The 20,984-nt window shown below is 41.7% G+C and overlaps 1 protein-coding gene across 1 annotated transcript in view; it reads right to left on the bottom strand.

Moving 5' to 3' along the window:
• Positions 1 to 4,602: 4,602 nt before the first annotated feature.
• The window catches only part of ZHX2 (zinc fingers and homeoboxes 2), a 200,774-nt gene continuing 184,392 nt past the window's right edge, over positions 4,603 to 20,984 (bottom strand). The window contains exon 5 of the mRNA XM_027854067.1: positions 4,603 to 4,689. The gene's annotated coding sequence lies outside the window, so the exon portion shown is untranslated. The remainder of the gene's footprint in view (positions 4,690 to 20,984) is intronic.

Raw genomic sequence — 20,984 nt, forward strand, 5'->3', positions numbered from 1 at the left:
TGGAAGCTGCTCATCACTTTCATGCTGTTTCTCTCCCTTCTGGGGCCATTTAATGAGCATCAGACCAAACTCCAGCCCTGCCAGGATTCCTCAGGCTCCTTCTTCAGCAGAAGGCAGCATTTACAGCCCTTCTGCCTTCTCATCCTCCCTGAACCCAACCCTATTCCTACCCCTACTCCACCCCCACCCCTTCATGGTGCTTCTCTCTAAAGCAATTTAAATGATATCTTCAAGCAAGACAGTGTGTGAGATGGTAGCAACTGTTTCACAAAACCAAAGGGAGAATTTTGTGGGAACATCTATCTTCTGACTAATTTCTGTACCTAAATGAATTCCTTGATAATTTGTTATGCTTAAAAAAAAGTGTGTAGGAGGAGGAGAAAGGTCTTTTAACTAACTGAGATCATAGAATTTGAAGTCGGAAAAAAATATTAGGTCTTCTAGTCCAACCCTCTAATTTTACAGATGAGGAAACTGAGGCTGGGAAGGAGAAGTTACTCCCCCAAGGCCACATAGGGAGTTATGTCAGAGGTGGAATTTGAACTCAATCAATTAATAAACATTTATTAAGTGCCTACTATGTGCCAGGCACTGTGCTAAGAATGGGAGATAGAAAAAAGAGAAAAAGACAGGTTGTGTCCTCAAGGAGCTTACAATCTAATAGAGTCATAAGACTCTAGAGCCAGTGCTCTTGCCAGTGAACCACATCCAACTGTTATGTTGGATAGGGATCATATCGGATCTATACTAATAGGCTCAGCCCCTAGTACAGTGCTCTGCACACAGCAAGTACTTAATAAATGCTCATTGACTTGAGTAAGTGAAAAGTCGACTGCATGAAAGATTAATGATCTTAGAGTAAGGAGGTAACTTAAGATCCTATCTAGATATGTGACTTCAGATGAATATCATCTCTACTTTACGTGTAAGATAACTGGGACCCAGAGACACACTTTAAGGCCACATAGCTGGTAACTGGAGGGAGCAGTACTGGAATACAGGTATCTCTTCCTCATTCAGTTCACCTTGTCCCACACCACACCAATGGTTTAAGACCCTGGGACTTTTACTTACTTTTCCTCAGCAGGACACATCTCTTAGAAGACTTTAAGTGTCTCAGAATATCCTGACAGTTATTCCCCTCAGTATCCAGACTGTCTCTGCAAACATCTCACTTCCAATTCAATTCTTGAGGGCTCTGATGGAGGTTAACAACAGAACCCATCGTGTGTGTGTGTGTGTGTGTGTGTGTGTGTGTGTGTGTGTGTGTGAAAATCGATGATAATGTCTGGTGAAAATCAGCGAGGAACCCAGCAAGTCTTGTGGAAAAGAACTGTTACTCTTGGAGGATCTGAGTTCAAATCTCACCTTTGACACTTATGCTACCTAGCTGTCCCACATAGTAGGTACTTTAATGCTTGCTGATTGTTTACTCCCAGTTCTTCTCCGAGGTCAAGCAGAGCAAGTTGAAACCCTCTTCTATGTAATAGCCCTTTAAAAATCTGAAGACAGGAAAGTATGGTGCACCGTAGTGGTATCTAACTCAAATAGAAATGAAGTCTACTTAAAGATCCCAGTAGGCCCCACATCAACTTAGTTTTAAAATGTAATATCTATGCTTAGGGGCAGCTAGATGTTCAGTGGATAGAGCACTGAGCCTGAAGTAATTTTCCTGAGTTCAAATCTGGCTTTAGACACTAACTAGCTGTGTGACCTCATTGTTGTTCATCCTTCCTTTTCACTTGTTTGTGAATTGGTTTTAAGTGAGGCAGAGTTGCACAAACTGGGCAAGTCACTTAACCCTCTTTGCCTCGGTTTCCTCATCTCTAAAAAGAGCGGAGAAGGACGTGACAAGCCATTCCAGTATCTTTGCCAAGAAAACCCCACACGGGGTCACGAAGAGTTGGACATGCCTGAACAACATGATCTATGCCTTATCGTCTTTTTATTTTGTTAACTATTTTCCAACTGCATTTTAATCTAGTTCAGCCCCACTCCAGAGTGGTGTGGGCCAAATGTTTGACACCTCTAGTGTAGTGTATAGAAAGCCAGACTTGGAACTAAGAAGACCTGGGTTCAAGTCTTATGCTGGCCATGTGACCCTGGGGAAGTCATTTAACTTCTCAATACTCCACGGAATTCTCTAAGATTATAAATTGCAGAGCAGGTACCCACTTGGATTGGTAGAGGGAATTAAAATTTTATGAAATATTCTAAGAAAATTTCAGTTTCCAGAGACCTTAGAGGTCCTCTCTACCCACCCATACTACAGAAAGAGCCCTCAATCCAACATACCCTACAGGTTAGACATGGTGGCACATGCTACCATTATATCCCTGATATGGGAAGGCTGAGGTGGATGGTGGGCTTAGGAATTCTGAGAAGCATAGGCTAAGTTGGGCAAGTGTCTGAACTAAATTTAGCACCAACCCCGTGAGCCCTGTGGGATGAGGGGTGGGGCAGGGAAGGCATCAGAATGCCTAAGGAAGAACCAACTAGCCCAGGTCAGAAAAAATAGAGCCCATGAAAACTTCCAGGCCAATCAGTAGTTGGATCAGGTCTGTGGGTGTTTGCTATACTTCCAGTCTGGGCAAAATAGGGAGAACCAACCTCAAAAAATAAAACAAAAAAACCCTCTAGAGTACGAGTGGACCTATGCCTTAAGACATTCAATGGGGGGAGCTCTTTATCTCTACAGGCAGCCCTTCCACTTTGGGCTAGATCTACTCTTTGGGATTTCTTTCCTGACATCAAGACTAAATCTGCCTCCTTGTAACATCTAGCCATTGCTCCTAGTTCTACTCTGGGGGCCAGATTGAGCAAGTCTAATATTTCCTCTATGTGGTTCTTTAAGTACCTGGAGATAGCTATTATGTCCCTCTGTCCCTCCTTATGAATTCATCAGTGCAGAGACTTGCTTATAAGACTCAGAGAGACCCCAACAGTTATGACTTGCTTATCCTGCCTTTAAGAGTCGCTTTGGCCAAAATGTTCATCCCTCTGTGACCAGTTTGGTTATGTTCACCTCTTAACTTAGCAAGCCTGGTCCAGTGGGGAGAAAACACCCAAGCCCCTGATCTAAGGGATCCTACTGGCACTAAGAGAGTAAAATAAAGAAAAGCGGCAGAGGAAAAGGTTATAAAAATGTTTAGTCTTTGTTTTATTGAGTTACAACAAATGAGCAACAAGTTATAAAAGTTGGTTTTACCCACACTCCCTAGACGTTCTGATTTGTGCGGTGTGCTGAAGTAGGGGGTGGGGGTAGGCATAGGGGGAAGTTTGCCAACACAACTATTCATACTGCAACATTTACATGAGATATCTTTCATTTTATTTTTCCATGTTAGGGGCATTTGAAAAAAGTGCACTCAGGGATCTAAAATTGCTTAAGAAAAATAATACGGTGAAGGCTTATGCAGAGATCTTGTCAATTATCACACCCACAAAAAGGCAGTTAAGAAAAAACAAGACCCCAAACAGTTCATCTTGGTACCATCCAGGTATAAATTCCATCTTAGAAAAAAATTCCTAAAAAACATTGGAGCCCTTCCTCTAGTTCATTTTGGTACCATACAGGTTTGATGAATTCCATTTTTGAAAAAAAAAATCCTAACATTGGAGCCCTTCCTCCAGTTTAACCTGGTACCATCCAGGTGTGATGAATTCCATCTTAGAAAAAAAAATCCTAAGAAACACTGAAGTCCTTCCTCCAGTTCATCTTGGTACCATCCAGGTGTGATGAATTCCATCTTAGAAAAAAAAATCCTAAGAAACACTGAAGTCCTTCCTCCAGTTCATCTTGGTACCATCCAGGTGTGATGAAGTCCATCTTAGAAAAAAAAAATCCTAAGAAACATTGGAGCCCTTCCTCCTTTTATATAAAAAGGTGCTTAAAAAGGACAGGTGCATGCCTTGAAGCTCTTGGGATGCTCGCTGGGCCAAGAGCGTGGCTGGGGACATACAGTAGTTAGGCAATCAGCCCCCGCTCCCAGCAGTGCAGAAAGCCTTTTATGGAGAGCTTACAACAGGGAATCCCATGCAAATAGCTGGGAAAGAAAGGGGACCAGGACTGGGTTTGAGGCTGCTCTGATTATAAGCCACCTCTGGGGCAAACTAAAAGGAGATTTCTCTGCACACCCCATTGGAAAATCTCCCCCCATTCCAAACTAGGTCTAAAAAATGAAACAAAATCATGAGAATCCCTCCAAAACCCAGATGCAGATATAGTGGTTGCTAATTCTAAAAACAAAAACCAAGAAAAAAAAGAGAAAAAAAAAAAGGAAAAAAAAGCACACATTACCAGCCTCCCCCCAAAAAACCTTGTAAGCGTATGATTTGTAAAAGCAACTCCAGCCGATTTAAAAAGGTAACAAAATGGCCACGTTGTACAAATCAATTCCAGTATCGCAAGAGGCTGGCATGAGAGTGGGGGAGGGCGGGGAAGGGAGGAGCAATCTATTTACAAGGACCCTTTGAAAATGCAGTAGTAGGACTTTGGCACTATGAACAATTCCATCTGATGAGTGCTCCTTGGAAGGGGAGGCCATGGAACAGCAGACCCCAGAGCAGCTCAACTTGGAGTCAACGGTCCTTGGCGATCTTGTCCAAAGGCAGGAAGAGTGGAGTTCTCTGCTCTCTTCACAGACAGAGCCCCACTAAGGATCGAGACAGTAGGTCTGACTGGTTTCTCTGAAAGGGAAACACAAAACATAAGGAGAAAGCATCGGTGAGATGTCCATCATTCCGAGGTAAGTGAGCTATCAAAGTCTCTTTGCTGATCTTCCAAGCTGGACCCCTTTCCGATTCTTCTTGGGGACAGGAAAAACAAAACTGTATTCAAGATTTTTCATAGTGTCTGAGTTTGGAAGGGACCTCTGAGGCCACCTGGACCAACCTGTATTTGAACATATATCCTTTCTAAGACATTATCCACAAATGGTCACCTAGTTTTCACTTGAAGACTTCTAGTGAAGGAAGGAAAACTCACAAATTCCCAAGGCAACTCATTCCACTTTTGGATAGCTCTAACAATAATAATGGGGAGCTGGGTGGCACGGTGGATAGGCAGGCCTGGAGTCAGAAGACTCATCTTCCCAAGTTCAAATTTGGCCTCAGACACACTAGTTGTGGGAACCTGAGCAAGTCACTTTACCCTGTTTGCCTCACTTTCCTCATCTGTAAAATGAATTGGAGAAGGAAATGGCACACCAGTTCAGTATCATTGCCAAGAAAACTCTAAATGAGGTAAAAAAGAATCAGATACAACTATACAGTAACAAATACGGGGAAGTACAGCCCAGATTACAGGATTCAAGATGATCTTGCATCAGGATCACAGATCAATAGCTGAAAGGGCCCTTTGAGGCTATCTAATCCAAGTCTACCCATTTTATGGATAAGGAAAGTGAGGCCTAATGAGGTTAAGTCCCTTAATTAAGGGAATCAACAGAATCTGACAGTTTAAGGGATGCAGTGGTGGGTTTGGCATCAGGAAGAACCAAGTTAAGATCTGGCCTCACTTACTGGCTATGTGACCCTGGGCAAGTCATAGCCTCTGTCCCTCTGTTTCCTCAGCTGTAAAATGGGAATAATACTAGCATCTCCCTCTCAAGGTTATTGTGAAGATGAAATGAGATGACATTTATAAAGCACTTAGCACAGTGCCTGGCACAAACTAAATGCTTAATAAATGCTTGTTGTCCTCCTTCCCTCTCATTTGGCAGTTTGTTTCATACCTAATACACTTGTCATTTAATATTGTGTTATAGCTACTTGGGGTATAATATACTCTCACTAAAAATCCTTTTTAAAAATCACTTTTAAACTTTATAATTGCACACAGTGTCATTTAATGCTTGTTGTATTAGGTCGTATTTCAATTTTACATCTCTAATAAGTTGCCCAAAGCAGGCACTTAAAAATTTACCGAATTAAATTCAATGGCTAATGCCAATTTTTGTTGGGCAATTTTTAACATGTACAGAATACTGGGTTCTTAGAGGCTCTGGTGACTCCTCCTCTTTCTTCTTCTTTTTTATTTTATTTTTTTGGTTAGGCAATTGGGGTTAAGTGACTTGCCCAGAGTTACACAGCTAGTAAGTGTCAAGTGTTTAGTCTGAGGCTGGATTTGAACTCAGATTCTCCTGACTTCAGGGCTGGTGCTCTATCCGCTGTGCCATCTAATTGCCCCATCTCCTCTTTCTTCTTTTTTGGTTGCCTTTTTGCCCACAGTTTGCTGTCTTTTCTCACTTCTAGATGAGCTAGGGCAACTGGCTAAAAGGGGGATTTGGAATGAGGTCCAAGGGAGTTGAGATTATTCACTTAAGAGATTAGCATTTGGCAAAGATGATAAAAGATGGAAACAGTGCTGAAGGGGCTGTTGGAAGACAAGCACACCAGTACAATGTTGGTGAAGCTATTAAGCTGGTTCAACTGTTCTGGAAAAAATGTGGAATTCTAAAGAAATGTAACTGAACTGTTTACATCTCAGTGGGGTGACCTAATGGATACAGTCCTGGACGTGGAATTAGGAAGACCTAAGTTCACATCCTCTCTCAGTTACTTACTAGCAGTTTCCTCATCTGTAAAATGGGGATAATAACAACACCGATCTCTCAGGGTAGTTCTGAGCATCAAACATAAGTAAAGTGTTACAGTTCAGGTTTGCATACTTTAATGAACTATATAAATGTTTGTTATTATCAGACACTTTCATCTAGTGATACATCTATTGAGCATACATTGCAAGGAGGTCAGAGAGTGCCCTATCTAGCAAAATATTCATAGCTGCACTTTCTGTGGTAGTAAAAAACTGGATACGAAGTACGTGCTTTTTTGTTTGAGGAATACTTGAAAAAATTGTGGTCTAAGAATGTAACAGGCTATTACTGCACCATAAGAAACAAGAGAAGGGGCAGTTAGGTGGCACAGTAGATAAAACATCTGCCTTGGAGTCAGGAGGACCCAAGTTCAAATTCACCTTCAGATAGATACTAGCTATGTGACCCTGGGCAAGTCACTTAACTGCAATTGCTTCCCCTCTCCCCCAATACCAAAAAAAAAAAAAAAAAAAAAAGAAAGAAAGAAACAACACAAGAGGAATTCAGGGAAATGTGGGGAAGACTTGAATAGATGTATGTGGAATGAAGGAAACCGAACCAACAGAAGTTGCTACAGAAATGAAAATATACCAGAAATATATATCAGATTCAGTGTTAAGTTTAGCTTACCTATCTGCCATTTTTATAAGGGAAGGCTTTGTGGGACTGTGGTATAATTAACAAAAGGCATTAGTAATAAAAGAAAAACAATAAAGTTTGTTGAGGGATATTGCATAAGTGGCTAGTTTTTATTAGGTTCTATTTATGGTTTCCTGTATCAGAGGTTAATTGAAAATTATTTGGAAATGTGTCACCAATCAGGCTGGTTATTAGGTTTGAGAAATAATCTTACCATACATTGTATCGGGAATGTATGCAAAACTGCAGAACTGACAAAGAGTGTTCGCATATGGTGCATTATTAGCAAAAGAGGGTCTGCGGGGTCCATTATCTGTGTAAGTAAAAATAACCTGTGCTATTTTCTGAGGCTCACAATGCAACCAAGCTAGCTTAGCATGGCCTCTGGAGACATTCTACCCCATTCTGTTTAGCTCCAAAGTAAACCCGTTCATTAAAGTATCTCGTCAGAGAATGGCCAGTTCAAAGTATAACACTGGAGGAAGGTGTGGTATAATGCCAAGAGCACTGAATTTAGAACCAGAAGACTTGGGATTGAGCCCCTGTTCTGATATCACATCACTAGCAAGCGGTGATCTTTACTCCTGTGCAACTCAGTTTCCTCGTCTGTAAAACGGGAGGATTGCTTGTACTACCTACTTTACATGGTTGTTGTAGGAAATAAAGGGGCCAGAACATGGGGAAGGTTTCGGTAGAGAAAAAATTCCTAACAATCGGGAGTTGTCCCAAAATGGAATGATGTGCCTTGGAAAGTAGTGAATGACTCATGACTGAAAAAGGATGGTCAGTAAGTGCAGGCTGGATAACTCTATGTTTGGGGATGGTGTAGATCAGAGGAGTAAAACTCAAATAGAAATCAGCAATGCTGCATTTTGATGGAGAAAGCCACATAATAACCTTTGTTGTTGCTCAGTTGTTTTAGTTGTGTCTGACTCTTCATCACCCCATATGGAGTTTTCTTGGCAAAGATAATGGAGTGGTTTACCACTCCATTCCCTTCTCCAGTTCATTTTAACAGATGAGGAAACTGAGGCAAACAGGATTAAATGATTTGCCCAGGATCACACAGCTAGTAAATGTCTGAGGCCAGATTTGAACTCAGGAAGATGAGTCTTCTTGACTCTAGACCCCAAGCTCTGTCCACTGAACCACCTAGCTGCCCCATAATAACATCTATGTTCTATTGTATTTTTTATTTATTTTGTTAAATATTTCCCGATTACATTTTAATCTGGTTCAAACAGAGTGTTGTAGGGGCATGTCTGACACCTCTGTCATACAGCACATTCCTGGCTGAGTATGGTTTGGGCAATGGGAAAGGTGGGAGGGGTAACAAGCATTTATGTAGCATAGTAATATGCCAGGCAGAGGCAGCTAGGTAGTACAGTGCACAGCACGCAGGGCCTGGATTCAGGAACACTCATCTTCCGGAGTTCAAATCTGGCCTCAGACACTAGCTGTGTGACCCTGGGTAAGTCACCTAACCTTGTTTGCCTCAGTTTGCTCATCTGTAAAATGAAATGGAGAAGGAAAGGCAAACCACTCCAGTATCTCTGCCAAGAAAACCCCAAATGGAGTCATGAAGAGTTGAACACAACTGAATAATAACAACAAAATGTGCCAGGCACTGTGCTAATCACTTTACAAATATTATCTTATCTGATCCTCAAAACAACCCTGGGAAGTAGGTGCTGTTATTACTCCCATATTACGATGAGGAAACTGTGGCAAACAGGGTTAAATGACTTGCCCAGTCATACAGTTAGTAAGTGTCTGAGGCCAGATTTGAACTCAGGTCTCCCTGTTTCTAAGCCCAGTGCTCTACCCACTGGGCAACCTAGTCCCCTTTAGACTGAATGACCTCTCTCAAAGTACCATAGAGCTAGAGTTGGTGGGTCCTATGAGGCCACTGAGTCTGATCTCATTTTACAGATGAAGAAAATGAGGTCCAGGGAGGTTAGGTCTCTCCAAGTTCATGCAGGTCCTAGATGACAGGAGGAGGGAGAAGTGACTATGAAGCCAAGTCCCAATTCCAGAATAAGTGTTCTTTCCATTGAATCAAGGTTTCAGTGTCTTGCAAAGAGAGTATGGGTAACCTTTGGAAGGTAGGACATCCTATACTCAAATGTGGATGTGTGATTTCATCCCTTTGGGAGTTCCCTCCATCTATGTAGCTCAGAGGGGTCAAACTCACTCATGACCTAATGGGAGAAAGGGGCTGTCTTTTGTTTTTTTGTATTCCCATTGCTCAGTACAGTGCCTGGCACACAGCAGGTGCTTAATAAATGCCGACTATCGAATGACTGCCCATTATATGCAGCACCAAATTCTTTTATTGAAGAAAATGCTCATGATATAAAGGCATGTAGCTTCTGTGTACCATCCAAATTTTTGCTTTTTTGCATTCCTTCTTCCTGAACCAGGCTCTCCCAATATATGTGCCCCCATCTTCACCTTTTTTAAACTTTGTGCTAAAGTCATCAGATATCACAGTGCGAGTTAAGTTTGATTTGGAGGATTTCTACCAAGTTCTTTCTACAATTTCTCTACCACTTTATCCTTAGCAATTGATATTGGGGCATAAGCTGCAGTTATTTTCATGGAGGCCTTTTTTTGCAAATACTTATATTTAATCCTGCAATATTTGATGATCAAATCCAGTGAAATAATGCTTTTGTAGTCTCTGGGCATAGAAAACCTAATCTGTCGACCCCTTTCTTTGCCTCTCCAGGGTGCCTGTGAATTAGCAATCCATTAATTGAATTTCCTTCTTTCTCCTGGTTTCATTTATAGCAAGAAAGTCAAGCTTGATACAATTTAGTTCCTCCAGGAATAACATGTCCACTTGTTGGATGAGGAGATTTAAAATACAAATAATCGAATTAAAACTCACTGACAGTTAAAAAATTGTGATTCTCAGCACCCTCTGCTCATCTCCCCATCAGACACCACTGTCCCCTCAGAAATGGAAGGGGGGCTATACAGGGATGAAGGTCATTTTTTGTTTTTCTCTGTTTCGTGGCATTGCCATGGCTCCCTCCAAAATTCATCATTACGTGGCCAGTCTACTGACGATGGGCCTCTCTACTTTAGCTAGCCTGGCTCTAAGGAAAACAGATCTAATCTGTTACAGGGGCCATAATTAAAAGCCTTTCCAGGATGACAGAACCTGTCAGGGCTTACACTTCACCAATGTAGCCATGACTACCCAGGAGTCGCCTCTATATTATGATGAGGCATCAGAAGCTGGACTATATCTTAGCAAACTTCCAAGATGTCAACAAATTTCATGACTTTATGAAATGAGGCTAAGTTTCCAGAGGGGGCCAGGTCACTGCTTCTTCCCATCACGAGGCTGAAGAAAGTAAATGATCCCAAGGCCAGTGTATACACGCAAAATCAGCCAAGAGCAGGGGGGGGCTCTTAATCTAAGATCTGTGAACTTGTTAAAATTTTTTTTATGATTGTATTTCAATATAATGGATTTTCTTAGTATTTTATTTTAGGCCTTTAAAAATATTATTCTGAGAATAGACTTCACACAGTCTGCCAAATGGGTCCACGATGTGGAAAAAAGGGTTATGATTCTCTGATCTAAAGGTTCTTTTCAAAGTCAGATTGTATATGGCATTCATGTTCCGGCATGGGGACTGAACTAGGGCAGGGTTTCCTAACCTTTTTTGTATCCTGGACCCCTTGCGGAGTCTGGTGAAGGTTATGGACTCCTTTTCAGAGTAATGCTTTTAAATGAATAAAATAAAACACAGGATTGATTACAAAGGAAACCGTGTTGAAATTCAGTCATCAAAACAATGAAAAACAAACAATAACACAAAACAAGGTCAAGGACCTCAGGTTAGGAATCGCTGATTTACTTAGATGAACCTGAAGACCCCTTCTGATTCTGACATTCAATGCAGAATTCTACTTCAGACCGTGTTGGTAAAAGTACTAGGCAATGGTAAAGCCCAACAGAAATCTAAGTTACTCTGAAGTTTAAAAGGTAGTGTCTGCTCAATGTTTGCATGTGCATCTTTCCACCCCCTTCCTGAACCTCTTCAATACACATGTGCCCATAGGCTAAGCAGAAGTCACCCTGAAATCTATCTTTTTTTACAAACTGATTAGAAAAATCTCTGTCTCCCTTTCTGGATGGAGCTCAACACACAGCCCCCTCTCCATCTGGCAAGTGAGTACACTTTTAGGTTTTCTGCCTCATTGTACATGATCTGAAACAAACACTATCTTCCCATCCTGCAAGCTAGCGATGAAAAAAGCTGAAAAGGGCTCTCTGTTTACCCGATCAGAAGGTCAAAAGGGAGGCAGGGGAGAAACTATGTCTGGAATGGAGCTTTATTTATTTATTTATTTTTTTGCAAAATGGAGCTTTTTTTTTTTTTCTCTTGCAAAAAAAAAAATCACAGATGATGTTTGTGGGTAATTTAGTGCATTAACAGATACGCCCCTGAGTCTCAGTATTTGGGCTGTGTTTCTTCTAGGAGCTTCCTTAAGGCAGCAACAGTGAATGAGTCAGGAGCCACAGGACTGGGGGAGGTGAGCAAGGGTGTCAAGAGGGTTGGGGGAATGGCAGCCAGGAGCTCCCAAGGAGGCTGCCACCACCAAATGCTAAAAGAGGAAAACATTTGTTCTCACACTAGAAGGTCTGGTCTGGGCAAGAGCCTGGGAAGGGACTGATGGAAAGGCGGCAGAGGCCCCCAGGAAAAGCTGGTTTTCCTTATCTAATAGCAGCTCCCATTTTTAGAACTGAATTTTGTGTGTCTTCATATCACATCATATTATTTCATTTGATCCTCCCAGCAAGTTTTTTGGGGAGAGAGTATAAATATTATTGCCCCCATTCTACAGATGGGGAAACTAAGACACAGAACACTTAAATGAATTACCCAAGGCCACACAGATAATGGGATGTGGGATCCACTTTCTAAAAATTAGTAATAATAATAGCAGTATATAATAATATATAAAATATTTGATTAATAACATAATCACTACATAATACTTATATAGTCATTACTATGTGCTAAATACTTTATATTGTCACATTTGATCCTCATTTATTATCCTCATTTTCAAGATAAGCAAATTGAGGCAAACAGAGGTTAAAGTGACTTGCTCAGGGTCACACAGTTAGTGTCTGAGGACAGATCTGAACTCAGATCCTGACTCCAGGTCCTGTGCTCTATCTACTGTGCCACTAAGCTGCCCCTAATCAGCTAATTTCCCCCATATGCAGAGGTGGAACTAGGGTAGAGGGAACAGGACTTTGCCTCAGGTGCTGACATGGGCCATGATGGAGTGGGAAAGAGGGTTCCCAAGAATGAGCAGAAGAGGCAAGGTGTCAGGTGACAGGTTCCCCTCTCTCTCACTACGACTGCGTCTACGGTTGGTCTGTTCTCCATGGACCACCTCCCCCCACATCCATAGCATCTACTGCACTCCTACTTCCCCTCCCAGATTGTTCTTTATATCATGTTAGCATCTAAGAGTCCTCAGATTAAACAGTAAGATCCACTCTCCTTTAATAAATGATTTAGGGGGAAAATGAATTAAATTAGTAGCACTTGTCCCTAGATCAGAGGCATCAGAATGGGTGGTATAAAAAACAAACAAAAATACACTTACCTCCAAAATAAAAACCAAACCCAAACTCTTAAACAAGTCAGATTTTCCCCTTAATAGGCCCAAGTTCCAAGCTGGAGATCCAAACAAGCATATGAGCAGAGCCCCTGACACATCTCACCTAGCATCCTTCCTGCTGTTCAGAAAGGATCCTGCTGGGTGGCTTAAAAGGCAGATATTAGAGTCCTGGCGCTTGAGGGTGGACCATGACCACAAGGGAAGGTGCTCTCAAAATTCCTGGTAACTGCTTAGTTTGTATCGGAGGTCAGGTACCATCAGAAAGCAGAGCACAGTCTCCCAGCCCACTTTCTTATTTGTAGCTGCCAGGAAGAGCCTTTGGGGAGGAGAGGAATCAAGGTGGCAGGCAAGGATAGAAGGGAGAGAGGGAGTTCCATGTTGTTAAGTGCCAACAAAATGAGGGCATGGAGTCGTGCTTTTTTGAAATCTTTTCTGTATCTGTTACTAAAATTACTAATTACTAAAATTACTAATGCCTAAAATTTCAATGCTTCTCACAATTTTTTTGAGGGAGAAATATCACACTATTTCTTTCAAAGTTTCCCTAGCTTTAACTTGGCCTAGGGGTCACATCTATGGATACAAACCTCATAGTCATAGAGCTGTGAAGAATTTAGAATTACAGATATAAGAACTGGAAAGGACCTTAGATATCATCTTGTCATCCTCATTTATTTTTACAGACAAGGAAACCAAGTCCCAGAGAAGCTCTGTAAATCAACTACCCAAGGTGAGCTGGGATCAGGGACTAGAACTCAAGCCTCCTGGACTCTTGTCACACTGAGCTATTACCCATCATTACCTCAATTTTAATCTCTGTAGAATTGGGAGAATGATACCTGTCCTACTTACCTCACAGAATTGCTTCGAGGATCAAAAGAGCATTTTTTTAAGATGAAAGGCTTTATGGTAGAGGGGGAAAAAAAACTAGACTTAAGCAAAAAGATCTGATTTCAAGATGGTGGTCACTTCAGACGTCATTGAGTATAACTTCAATGGAAATTCCTTTCCAAAGGACTTTGTAATTTATTGGATAAGAATTCCTTTTGCAACATCACCACCATGGCATGGTCATCCACATAAATCCAGGACATCCTGAGAAAGCCCATTTTACTAGTGGACAGGTCAAATTGTTAGGAAGTACTTTTTTTTATCGTTACTTCTTTTCCATCTTACAATTTGGGACAGGGAAGGCAAAGAAAGCTGGGCACAGGTCTGAATATGTAGCCTAGAATTTAGGAAAGCAAATACCCAAGAGTTCAGAGGAAAGACTCCATTAGATCCGATGGACTAAAATTCTACAGGGGAAGTCAGGCCAAGATGGATGGGAAGTTCTCAAGAATGAAATTCTGAATACCCAAATTCTCCTTAGGGGGAAAAGGAGAGCTATCTATAGAAAACAATATGGATACACAGGCAACTGATTAAAGAAATTAGAATTGAAAGAATCATGTACAGAAGATAGATTTGGGAGCGGGTCAAGTACATACAGAAGTGTGGTATGGTGTTTTTAGAACAGTGTTAAGAGTCCTGAAGCTTATAAGGAGCAGAGGTTGATAAGGAAAGTAATGACACCAAAGAATGAATGTATGTGGGGAAAAGAAGATAATAGATGAACTGTAACTTTTTAGCACGGACAAGACAATTTTTTTTGTTGTTGTTCAATTGTTTCAGTTGTGTCTGACTCTTTATGACCCCATGTGGGGTCTTCTTGGCAAAGATACTGGAGTGGTTTGCTATTTCCTTCTCTAGCTTTTACAGATGAGGAAGCTGAGGCAAACAGGGTTAAATGACTTGCCTAGGGTCACACAGCTGGTGTCTGAGGACAGATCTGAACAGGTCCTATACTCTATCCATTGTGCCATGTAGCTACCCTTACGAGACAATGACAACATCCTCATTCAGACATCAAGGCATAGTGATCGAGTAATATACCTGGAGTTAGGAAGACCTGAGTTTGAATTCTACCTCAGAAACTTATTAGCTTCATGATCCGGGGCAAGTAACAACTTTTCTTTGCCTCAGTTTCCTCAATTACAAAATGGAATTAATAGGCGTTATTGTATCTACTTCCCAGGGTTACTATTAAGGAACAAATGAGATAACATGTAGAGTATGGTGCAAATCTTAAAGCACTATGTCAGTGTTGGTTTTTATTATTCTTATTTCTTTACTTCTGTTTTCTCTAAGAATGATCTATGGACTGGAAAGTACAAAACAAAAATGAATAAAAGGTGAAACCCAGGATAAGTAGGGAAAGAGAGAGTCCCTAGCGACCCTTCATGAGTTGAATAAATAAATTATAATGCAAATAAACTATAACCCAAGACACTGAAGGTCACTGAGTTACTGTTCAAAAGATCATGGACAACAGGTGAAGTTCCACAGCATTAGAGAAGGAAAAAGGCCCTAATTTATAAAAAAAAAAAGACACAGAGTGGTACATGTCCCACTATACTATGGCCCACTGAGTTTGATTTTGATTTCTGGCACAAGTCTAGGGCATACAGAATTCTCAGAGCTGGAAAGAAGCTCAAAGGTCATCTAGTCCAAACTGGATCTGAGCAGGAATCCTGACAACCCCACCGACAAATGATCACGCAGCCTCTGCCTGAAGTCCTTCAATGAAGAGGAACCTCGTAGTCCATTCCACTTTTGAACAACTCCCATTATTAGAAGTTTTTCCTAAAGATTCCTAGTGAGTCACTCTCTCCGTGGCTTCTACCCAAAGAAGCACTCACTGAGAAGGACATTGGACTTGGTATTCACAGTCCTGAATTCACATCTTAGCTCTGACACTTAGAAGTATTGTGGTGATCACGGGCAGGTTCCTAAAATGCAACAGGCCTGTTCCTTCATGTGTAAAATAGAAGGAAGGAAACAAACTTGTATTAAACACTTACTAGGTACCAGGCACTGTACTAAGTGCTGGGGATACAAAAGCAAAAGGAAAGACAGTTCCTGCCCTTGAGGAGCTTACATTCTAGAGGGGAAAGACAACTAATAAAAGGCAGCTGAAACACAGGGGGTTGGGGTAGAAAAGGAAGTACTGGGCATGGACCCTTGGTTTTAGAGTCAAGGAACAGGGCCAGGAGGGGAATGAAGATCAGCATAAGCCTTCTACAAAACAGAAGCCCAGGAGAAATTCAACAGTGGAAGAAGGGGGTGGGCCTTGTGGAGGGGTATTTTAGGTCCCCCCCCCCCCGACTTTAGGTTGAGAAGGAAGTAGCAGTAGTTAGATGCTCCAGGGGTGAGAAGGCCCAGGTGCTGAAGGAATTCCAGTACAAGACAGTGGTTTTGAAGTCTGGAAACCAGGAACAGTGCCAGGAGGGGAATGAATGGGGATAATGATAATACGTGCAATTCCTACTGCACAGGCTATTCTGATGAAAGCTTTTTGGAAACCTTAAAACCTGGTTCTCTGACTTCAGCGACAGGGCTCCTTCCTGATGCCCATTCCTTACGACACACAGAACAGCACCGCCCAGCCCAAAAGCCATTTCTTATAGGAAGCCCTCCCTGATTGCTACCTCTCTCGCTTGAGACTTTGCCCAGCTTTTTGAGCCGTCTTCTGCTCTGCCATGGGAGAAGCAACATGCTACAGTGAGAAGAGCTCTAGACCCTGGGGACAGAAGCCAGAAGTTCCAGACCAGGCGCTGCTGCTTTAGTGATCATACAGGGAGAGAAAACCAACAAGCGTTGAAGCACCTACTATGAGCCAGGTTGGACAGCTAGGTGGCACAGTAGATGGAGTGCTGGGCCTGGAGTCAGGAAGACCTGAATTCAAATCCAGCCTCAGACACTTATTAGCTACGTGACCCTTGGAAAGTCACTGAACCCTGTTTGCCTCAGTTTCCTCATCTGTAAAATGAGCTGGAGAAGGAAATGGCAAACCTTTCCAGTATCTTTGCCAAGAAAATCCCAAGTGGGGTCACAGAGAGTAGGACACTACTGAAACAACTGAACAAATGAGAGGCACTGTGCTAAGTACGTTACCAAATTATCTCATTTGATTCTCACCATAACCCTGGGAGGTAAGTGCTATTATTATCCCCATTTTACAAATGGGTAAACTGAGGCAAGCAGCAGTTAAGAGACTTGCCCAGGGTCACACAAATCATAAGTGTCTGAGACTGGATTTGAATTCAGATCTTCCTGACTCCAGGCCCAGTGTCCTATCCATTGCATCATGGAGGTGCTAGTACAGATAGATAATACTGAAAGACAGAGCAAGGATTCCCAAAGGTCTCGACAGGCTAAAACACTGAGGCAAATCTAATAAGATATAGTTAAATACGGATAAATATTATGTTTAACATCTGGGTTTAAAAAAAAATCAACATCATAAGCATGAGATGGGGAAAGGTATTGGCTAGACAGCAATCTGTGAAAAGATCTGGCCTGCCAGATCACTATGAATTTATACTGTGACTTCGCAGCCAAAAAAAGTTTAGATGATCTGGAAGGTGAATTAAGGGGAGATGGCACAGTGTCCAGGACTTATGGATGTGATAAGCCTTGCTTTTCTTTGCCTTAGACCCCACATGGAATATGAGGTTCATTTTTGGGTACCAAATTTTAGGAAGGACATTAACAACCTTAAGAGGAAGGCTACAGGATGGTGAAGGGTCTTCTGTTCCCACCACTGGCGCAATAACTGAAAGAATTGGGGATGTCCGGCCTAAGGAAGACTTGGAGGTGGGGAACCATGATAGCTGTCATCCCAGCATTTCGAGGGTGATGAGGGGGTGTGTGTGTGTGTGTGTGTGTGTGTGTGTGTGTGTGTGTGTGTGTGTGTGTGTGTGTGTAATGAGATGGCTATTTTTGACCCCAAGGGCAGAACTAAGAGAAAGGTGTGGAAGCTACAGAGCCAGATTTGGTTTGAAGGCCAGAACAATTTCCTAACAACGTGAGTTGGCCCCAAACTGAAATGGGCTGCCTTGGGAGGTACCCATTCCCCTCCCTGGAGGTTTTCTGAGAAAAGTCTGGGTTTGCTGTACAGGTGGATCCTTGTGGAAGTACAGGGTGAACTAGAGGTCTCTGAGGTCACTTTTAACCCAGAGGTTCCACGGGTGCCTATGTGAAGTCACATGTGAGGCAAGTACCTTGGCTGGGACATAAGTATCATATCCCAATGCTGAGCAAACACCTGCATATGTAGGACTAGCTTCTACCTGTCATGGATTTCTGTATTTTTTATTTTTATTTTTTGTTTTGTTTTGTTTTTTTGCTAGGCAACTGGGGTTAAGTCACTTGCCCATGGTCACACAGCTAGTAAGTATCAAGTGTCTGAGGCCGGATTTGAACTTGGGTTCTCCTGATTCCAGGACCGGTGCTCTGTTCACTGCACCACTTAGCTGCCCCTGATTCCTGTATTTTTTAAAGTAACCTTTTAGTGGTCTGGTTGGTATGGTACTGAATAAGTAAATTAATTTAGGTAGTCACATCATTTTTATATCAGCATAGTCCAATCAGGAGCAATTTAATACTTCTCCACTTACTTAGGTTTGTCTTTATTTCTAAATCTACCTGCCGTGGAAAACAACAACAAAAAAAGTTTTCCTTAAATTCACTTATTAAAGCTATTTTACTTTAGCTTATTTCTTAGAGACAGACCAAGAATAGACTAGTATTCTAACCTAGTAATCTGTCAGAGGCAGCTAAGCGGCTCAGTGGCTGGAGAGTGCTGGGCCTGGAATCTAGAGGACCTGAGTTTGAATCCAGCCTCGGACACTTAATAGCTATTTGATCCTGGGCAAGTCACTGAACCTTTGTTTGCCTCAGTTTCCTCATCTGGAAAATGTGGATAAAAGTACCGACATAGATTTATCTATCTCTCTATTGATCACTTTCCAAATCTTAAAGTAATATATGAAAATGGCATGGCAGCCGTTGAGCTACCTCCACAAAAAATCCCCACGTACACACATCAAAAGGATCTGGAAGAACAGAGGTCACAGGATGTGAAGATGGAGGGAATGCTTACGGCTAGCGATTTTCATTTTTATATCACCACCTCGTTTTGATGAAATATTTTCCCCTGCTCAAGAGGTCTGTGGGCTGGGCTAACACTGTCTCTCTTTCTCAGAGATTTATCACTAACACCCAGTAGCATCTGCTGATGAAACTTAACTGCCTGAGAAAGGAAAAAAAAAATAATTCTCAAAGAGCTCGGGCCTATCTGAGGCCTGAATCGGGCTCTCACCCATCCTCTCTCCTCTGGGTGCTTACCCTGTTGGATCTATCGCTGCTCATTCACTCAAAACCCATTAGCACCTACACCAGAAGGTGGACAGTGCGGAGGGAGAAGGGTGCAAATCCGACTGGCCAGCTGGCTGCTAATTAAGCTGCTCCAGCAAAGGAAGGGTGGGTGGGACTGCCGGCTGGCTTCCATGTCTCTCTTTCTCAATTCTGCCCAAGTTTATTCATCAAGGGGAAGTGAGAGTCTCTGGTGCTTCATTTAGATACAAACTGACACGGAGATTCCTACTCTTCTTTTTAAAATAAGGTGCGAGGTCTTCGTATGCCGTTAAACTTATGTGGCTTCCTTGCAGGGAGGTATGTGGGACTTTAGAGACCAAAATGGCTCAACCATAAGAGTTCTCCTCTTCCTAGTCTGGGCCGGCCCTGCAGTGTTTGGGCTGCAGAGAAGAAGGTGGGTTTCCATCTGTGCATCCATCTCCTCTTCCCACTCTGTATCCTCTACAGTCGCCACCAAGCTGGCGATGGTGCAGGAGGGACCCCATCTGTACTGACCTGTTGAGAAGCGCCAGCCTGGATCTGATTCCATGGGAAGGCCCATTATGTGGAGAGGATGGACATTAGTAACCATGGTTACCTCCTTTGCCTCTCCCCCTGTGGCTCCCTGGGTCTAAATCACACCAATCTAGTCTAGATTTGCAGGGGTTATGGGTGACCAATTCAAGGTGGAACACGATTACTTAACTAGGACATGCAGCTCATACCCTGTTATTTATGCCACAGTATACACCAAATACTTTAGGTCTTTTAAAAATATTTCAGGTTGAAGGAAACAACTCTAAATCCTGTCTAACTATCCTAGGTACTCTTAAAAACCACATCATTCTTTGTCTAACAGGAGCCAACACAAAATACACACAGAATGAATCTAACAATTGCCATTAGAAAAGGGAAGAGGAAAGCTGGCAAGTGGGGCATCATAGACTGGGCAGAATGTTGACTTCATACGTGAATGGCAGCCACGGCTATTTATTATCTTAGCCTGGTAAATAAGGACATAGAATTTAGCAGCCCCAATTAAATGTATATGCATGTGTGTGTATATGTGTGTGCATGTGCACATATGTGGAAGAAATGGGAGAGGGAGTCTAGAATGAAGGGATGGAGAGAGAAAGAGTTAAGGAAAGAAAGAGAGAAAAAGAAAGAGAGAGAGAGAGAGAAAGGGAGGGAGGAGAGAGGGAGTGCTTCAGAGACAGGAAGACTCAGATATAAGTTCTTTCTCTGACACATACTGGCTAGGCGATCCTGAGAAGTCATTCTCTAACATTACAAATTCCAAAGAAGGTACCCATTTACAGCGATAGGAGGAACTTTCTAGGGAACTTCCATCACTCATGAAATAAAAGGTTTAGTTTTTTAATAGTATGTATATATATATATATATACACATATATATACACACACATATATATACAGATATACTTTTAATAATATATTATATATAATTATGTTATGTATAAATGTTAAAATGTGTTTTATAGTAACTTTAAATAATAATCAAAATATTAACGATATTTAAATCATAGGTCTGGTAGAAAGTATGTATGTGTGTGTGTATATATATATATATATATATATTTATATAATACACACACACGCACACATTTATACTAGTACACACACACATTTATACCAGTATATTTATCTATCTATTCAAATCTCTGGTCTAGTAATAAAAAAAAAAAAGTATATGCACACACACATTTATACAAGTATAATAAATGAATATATTTAAATTTCATGTCTGGTAAAATAAAGAGAGTTCCAAAGCTTTAATAGCTTAAAAAAGCAGTAATGCTTTTGGGATACCCTCTGTATATGTGTGTG

Source organism: Vombatus ursinus, unplaced genomic scaffold (genome assembly GCF_900497805.2).
Source record: "Vombatus ursinus unplaced genomic scaffold, bare-nosed wombat genome assembly UNPS02010284.1, whole genome shotgun sequence".
NCBI classification, from domain to species: Eukaryota; Metazoa; Chordata; class Mammalia; order Diprotodontia; family Vombatidae; genus Vombatus; species Vombatus ursinus.